This window comes from Chenopodium album, chromosome 25, assembly GCF_948465745.1.
Source record: "Chenopodium album chromosome 25, dcCheAlbu1.1, whole genome shotgun sequence".
Classification (NCBI taxonomy): domain Eukaryota; kingdom Viridiplantae; phylum Streptophyta; class Magnoliopsida; order Caryophyllales; family Amaranthaceae; genus Chenopodium; species Chenopodium album.
In genome coordinates, this window is record NC_137858.1 from 36,948,523 (window position 1) to 36,954,756 (window position 6,234).

General features: G+C 39.4%; 1 non-coding gene across 1 annotated transcript; it reads right to left on the reverse strand.

Annotated features, from left to right (window-relative positions):
* Positions 1 to 2,120: 2,120 nt before the first annotated feature.
* Positions 2,121 to 2,227, reverse strand: LOC145615839 (small nucleolar RNA R71). The gene has a single exon (XR_014107422.1). It is a non-coding gene; the product is annotated as a small nucleolar RNA R71 (small nucleolar RNA).
* Between the last annotated feature and the right edge of the window lie 4,007 nt (positions 2,228 to 6,234).

A 6,234-nucleotide genomic window follows, 5' to 3' on the forward strand; every position in this document is an offset into this window, starting at 1 on the left:
ATGCAACATGATTACAATATAAAAACAAACATGTATATTGAACAATGTAAATATATTACCACAAAATTTCAGAGTGAGAATAATAATAGTACTAGGGGTGAGCAAAAAATCAGGGTACTCTGAATCGGAATCGGAACCTGTTGGGAACTGCAAGTTCCGAAACCGGAACCTGTACAAAAGGTTCCGGGTAGCAAATTGGGGAACCTGTTGCAACAAGTTCCGGTTCAGGTTCTCAATTTTTGGAACCAGAATCTGTAGGTTACCTTGTAACCTAATAAAAGTATCACTTACTTTCAAATAATACACCAATTCTTACTTAATTTTTAAATAATGAATATCAAAATCACAATTATAAAAATATATATTATAAATTTGTTAGACAACTACTATTAGTTTGTTTTATTTACGAATTGTAAACATTATAAATAGTGACCAACTAGTTTTTTATTAAAAAATCTGCAAAAAGTTAGTAAGCCTACTATAAGACAGGGTACCCTGAATCGGAACCAGAACCTGTAGGTTCTCGTTCCGGTTCCCAATTTCCAAGAACCTGTTCAACAGGTTCCGGTTCCCATTTTGAGGAACCTTGTTGTAACAGGTTCAGGTTCCGATTCCTGAAATTTTAACAGGGTACCCTATTATGCTCACCCCTAATTAGCACCCAAAACAGAACAACAAACTCATATAAACAATAATTAACACTTTTTATTCTTTAAAAAGCTCAAGAAAAATTCATGACCTGACTTATGAAGACCTTCTGAAAGTAGTAAAAATTTTAGGAATTTTAACTTTTCGAAACTGATTCATAGTGAGGCAAGCATTTAAAAAATGAACGCTGGTGAATCCCGGAGCCCACCATTAAGTTTTGTCAGGGCGAACCTACATAAATTTTGCAACTGTTTATGTCTGAAAATGGCCAAACTCCCAGTTTTCCTACTCGAATTCCGTAGCCCGAGTAGTTCTGGACGACAACAATTAATAACCTAGTAAATTACATCTCGAATCCCGCTGCCCAAGATATAGGGCGGGTCCTTTCTTTTGTAGATTGGATTCGTACCCTCATCCCCGAACCCTATTTGGTTCAAGACCTTATGGAGTTGACGATCTCCTGGATCGTTAAGGGGTGTAACCTCCACCTCGTGATTCGTTTACAAGTTCCTAAAACTTGTTGGCGACTCTTTTGCTCTCTTTTCCTTCCCTTCGGAAGCCACCATACTTTAGTGTATGATCACAGTGGGGTTCAAGCTTGGGGTTAGAAATTGGTTACTTTAATAATTTAGATTATATTAATTGATTAGAAATAGGAAGACTTGTTTTCCCTGTGGATGCGACCTTACTTCCCTATCTACTTTAGTTAGAAGACTTAGGCAATTACTTTTGATTAGGTGATACGACTTTAGCCTGTCAAAATTTGGCGCCGTTGCCGGGGAAAACGGTTTTTTTTTTTTTTATTTTGATTGTTTTGTAGTCTAGATTATTTTCTTTCGTCCTAGAGAGCGTTAGTTATTTGGGACAGCTCTCATATTTGTCGTCTAGTTCTTTGTTTATGCCCAGGTGTTCCAGATCAGGTTATGTTCCATTCGATCTTGAGATCGAGCTCTCTTTCCATAGGCAAAAAAAATTTATACAGGCAAATACTGGCGAGTTCCGGTGGTGATATTCCTAGAGACCCTCCATCTGACTCTAGTGATTCAGAAACTTCATCAGAATCTTCTACAGAACTAGAATTAGAGATGCCGGGAGAACCACCTAAAAAGCTCAGCGATTATTCGCAGCCATCTTTGGCGCATTTTCCCCACCTTTCTTCTACGCCAGATCTCGAGGGAGTTAAGTTCGAGATCAAGCCCCAGTTCATCACGATGATAGAAAGGAAGCAATTTAGTGGAGCTAAGGGTGAAGACCCTAATCTTCACATTGCCGACTAATGTCAATACTGTAATACTATAAGGCAAGCTGGGGTCACGCAAGACCAAATAAGGGAGATTCTTTTTCCTTTCTCTCTATGTGGAAAAGCTAAATTGTGGTTTAATGGTTTAAATAGAAATGCACTTGGCATTACTAATTAGGAGACTCTTGCTTTGAATTTTTACAATAAGTATTATCCTTCAGAGAAAACAACTCTATTGAGAAGCGCAATTCAGAATTTCGCCCAAGAGCCAGATGTAGCGCTATATGAGGCTTGGGAGAGATTCAAAGATCTGCAGAGAGAGTGCCCCCATCATAATTTAGCACAGTGGCAGTTGATACAAGCTTTCTACAATGGGATTGGAAATTCCTCTAGAATAATTTTGGATTCTGCAGCTAATGGGAGGTTTATGAACCTCAATGTTGATGATGCAGGTCAGGTTATCGAAGATATGGCGATCCACAATTCCCAATATGGGAACCCTAAAGGTTTTGCAAACAAGGGAAAACACCACGTCGATTCAGTATCCTTTTTGCAAGCTTAATTAACCTCTATTTATCAGAAATTAGATAATCTCAGTACTACTAATTCTAATGTAGCTAATGTTTCTGCAATTGATAACAATTCTAATGATGCTTTTTGTGGAAATTGTGGAATTGTAGGTCATTGGGAACAAGAGTGCAGGAGTTCCATGGAGCACGTTAATGCTTTTCAATCCATCAAGTAAAATAACCCATACTCCAATACCTATAATCCCGGGTATAGGAACTATCCTTACCTTTCCTACCGGAGTACTAATGTGCAAAACCCCACACCTCCACCTCCACAACAATCACAACAACCATCACCACCACCACATTAGAAATACTACCATCCCAATGCTGGCCAGAAAGACCAACCACAAACTCCTTCACTACCTTCCGACCCAGCCTTATCAGAAATTAGAGCGATGTTAACTAGTATGCAAAAGCATATGGAGAGTAGAGACTCACAAATTGACTCAATTGTAGCCCACAATAAAGTCATAGATACTCAAATTGCACAGTTAGCCGCTGCTCTCCAAGTTCGCCCGCAGGGAGCCCTACCATCTCAACTAGTCCAATCCACAGATCAGGCGTTTGCAAACACCCTCAGGAGTGGTTCACACTATGACGGGCCTCCTATGCCCAAGGACGATGAACCTGTTTTAACAGAAATTGCTAATCCCGATTCCTTTATACCAAAGGATATTAATCCTAGCCCTGTAGGGCTAAAGGGTAGTATTAACATTCCTGATGTTAGTTTGCAGGGTAAAACTCTAGGGAAGGTTGTAACGCAAGACAAGAGTAATGATGTGCAACAACCAATTATCAAACTACCATTCCCAAATTGCCATTTAAAGAGTAAAGTGGATAAGCAGTTTGGTAAATTCCTGGAAATAGTGAAGGATTTGCAGGTAACAGTTCCATTCACAGAATTAATTACACAAATACCTGCATATGCAAAATTCATGAAAGAAATATTGACTAGGAAAAGGTCCATTAGTGAGGTGGAGACTATCGCTTTCACTGCAGAATGTAGTGCCGTACTAAAAAATAAATCTCCACCCAAATTAAAAGACCCTGGTATTTTTTCTATCCCTTGTCATATTGGAAATCTAATGATTGATAGTGATGTGAATCAAGAGGGCAATTATTCTGAAGAGCCAATTACATTGATTGTGAGTCCAATAGGGTTCGAACTTGGAGGGAAAAGTCAAGATTGGGTCACTTGCTTGGTGATCAAGGAAAGAAGTGAAAAGCGGTGACGCGCGTGTCAGCAGGGGCGGCGCTTGAGGTGGGTTGGTGGCGGCGACATGAAATGGAAGAAATTTTAAACTTAGTTTTTTTTAGAGTTTTGCTTGCAAGTTTTTACCTTTCACTTGAAAAGGTTTTTCTTGGTTTAAGCACTTAGGAATAAGTTTATTTTCTATTATTTAGTTGCTATAAAAATCCTAAGTATATTAGGAAAGTTTTTAGTTAATTAGAGGTTGTTTAGGATTAGTTTTTCTATTCTAATTAGAAGTAGTTTCCTATTTTGTTAGGATACTTGGGGGGCAAGGTTAGGGGTTTGTCCTAATCCTTGTAGGGATGGAATTAGCTTATTTTTAGTCTATAAATAAGGGATTTTCGTGGCGTTTAGAGTCATAGAAAATCAGATTAATTTAATAAACTTGTTTAGCTTTGTTTAAACACTTTCTTGCTATTTGTCAATTCAAGGAGTTGTCTTGATTATTAGAACGTGCAATTCTTTAGTCTAGGAGTATTATAAAGTTTTGTTCATCAAAGTATCTAGTTCTAGGAGTAGTCTAGATAATTTGATTAGGCATTGGATTTGTTCCAGGAGTGGTCGAATTCAAGGTCATATCCGGTTCGTTTGTATTCAATCTTACAGAAATCCTTCAAGGTTGGATCTTTATTTCAAGATTGTGGGTTTTCTAAAAACTTGATTAACAAGGGGTTAGGATCCACATCATATAATGCAGTGTGTAATTTGGGTGCTAGTGTCAGAGTCATGCCATTATGTGTGTGTTCAAAGCTAAAAATGAGTAAATTAAAATCTACTAATATTACTCTGCAAATGGCTGATCGTTCTTCTAAATACCCCATAGGCATATTAGAGGATGTCCCTGTTAGAGTGGGTAAATTTTATATACGTGTTGACTTTGTTGTTCTTGATATGGTTGAGGATTTGCAAACTCCAATTTGCAAACTCCAATTATTTTGGGTAGACCTTTCCTTAATAATGCAGGAGCAATTATTGATGTGAAATGTGGTAAATTGTCACTATCAATAGGGGACGATAATTTTTTTTTTTATCTAAATAGTACCCCTAAAAGCCCCATGCTAGAGTAGAAGTGTTATAAAATTGGTGCGGTTGATAATTGTTCTAATAAGCCCCAAGCTCTTGTTAAAGATCCCTTGGAGGCGGTATCATGTGTTGCATCTTCTACATGTATAACTAATCGATGGAAAGAGAAAATGGACGCAATAGAGAGAACCGTATACTGTGAAGGCCAAGTCTTGGTTTTGAAGATGAGAAGGTGGAGACAAATACACAAGTTGCGAAAACTGAGCCTATAGTGAGAGTTCCACCGGACCGTGTTGTAATAGCTCAACCAAGTGACAAATTGAGGCAATTAACGGTCAAAAAGGGTTCTCAACCGAACAATAGCAAAGAACCACCAGTTCAAGCCAATGAGGATCTACCCGATAGGGTGAATTGGAGCCTTACAAGATGTATTAGGAAGCCGAGTTGCGGACTAAAGATTGCTCGATTGGGTGAGGACCCACCCGACCAAGAGATAGGCTAAAGGTCTTAACTTCTCGACATGTGGTAAGAGGGTCGTGCGGGACCTAGAAAAACCAGCGCTTTGCGGGAGGCAACCTGTATTTTCTTGCTTTTAGTCTTCTTTCTTTTTCTTATGAGAGGAGAGAGGAGGGAGTTTAACGAGTTTATTGAGTTGTACAGGTTGAGAAAGAGTTAGTCAAATTTGGAGAAAAAGTGAAATAGTCTTACGTCAAATAGGTGGCCTCGAGCCCGATCGGGCGATGCTCGCCCGATCGGGCGCGAGAGTGAAGGAAGAAAAATTGGTGATTTCACCCGATCGGGCCCGAGATTTGACGTGTATGGAGATTTTGATCGCTCGATCGGGCGAGATGGCGCCCGATCGGGTGCGAGAGAAGAAGAAATTTCGGGTTATAGATCGCCCGATCGGGCGAAGGGCGCCCGACCGGGCGCGAGAGCAAGAAAATTTTAATTATCCAAACCGCGCGATCGGGCAGTGTGGCGCCCGATCGGGCGCGAGCTTCAACAATGAAAAGTCGGCCTTCTTCTTCTTCTTCTTTCTTCTTTTTCTCATTTTCCCATCTTTCCTCCATACTTTCTCTCACTAAGCCTCCATTTTTCTCTAACTTCTCTCTAAGTTTCCCTCTCCATCTTTTACCCAAATCCAATAATTCTTACATATTTTTAATCCTCTCTTCACCCTCTACATTTCCATATTAAATTTGCCCAATTTCAATCAATTATTTTCACACCCATTTTTCTATTATGGCTACAAAGAGGTCCCGGTCGATTTTTGGGCGAGGTTCCAGTTAAAGGGAGTAGTATGACCCGGATTTGTAGCTTCCACAGTGGCCAACAATTCGAATTGCTACTCCGGAGCAAAAAGAACGGTTAGAACACCTTTGCGGGCGTGATTTAATTCCTTCACGGTGGTTACACCGTCCTACCCTTGAATCTTACGGTTTATATGATTTTCTTAAACGTTTTTTGAACGATATAGGAATGAGAAAATTTGTTGACAT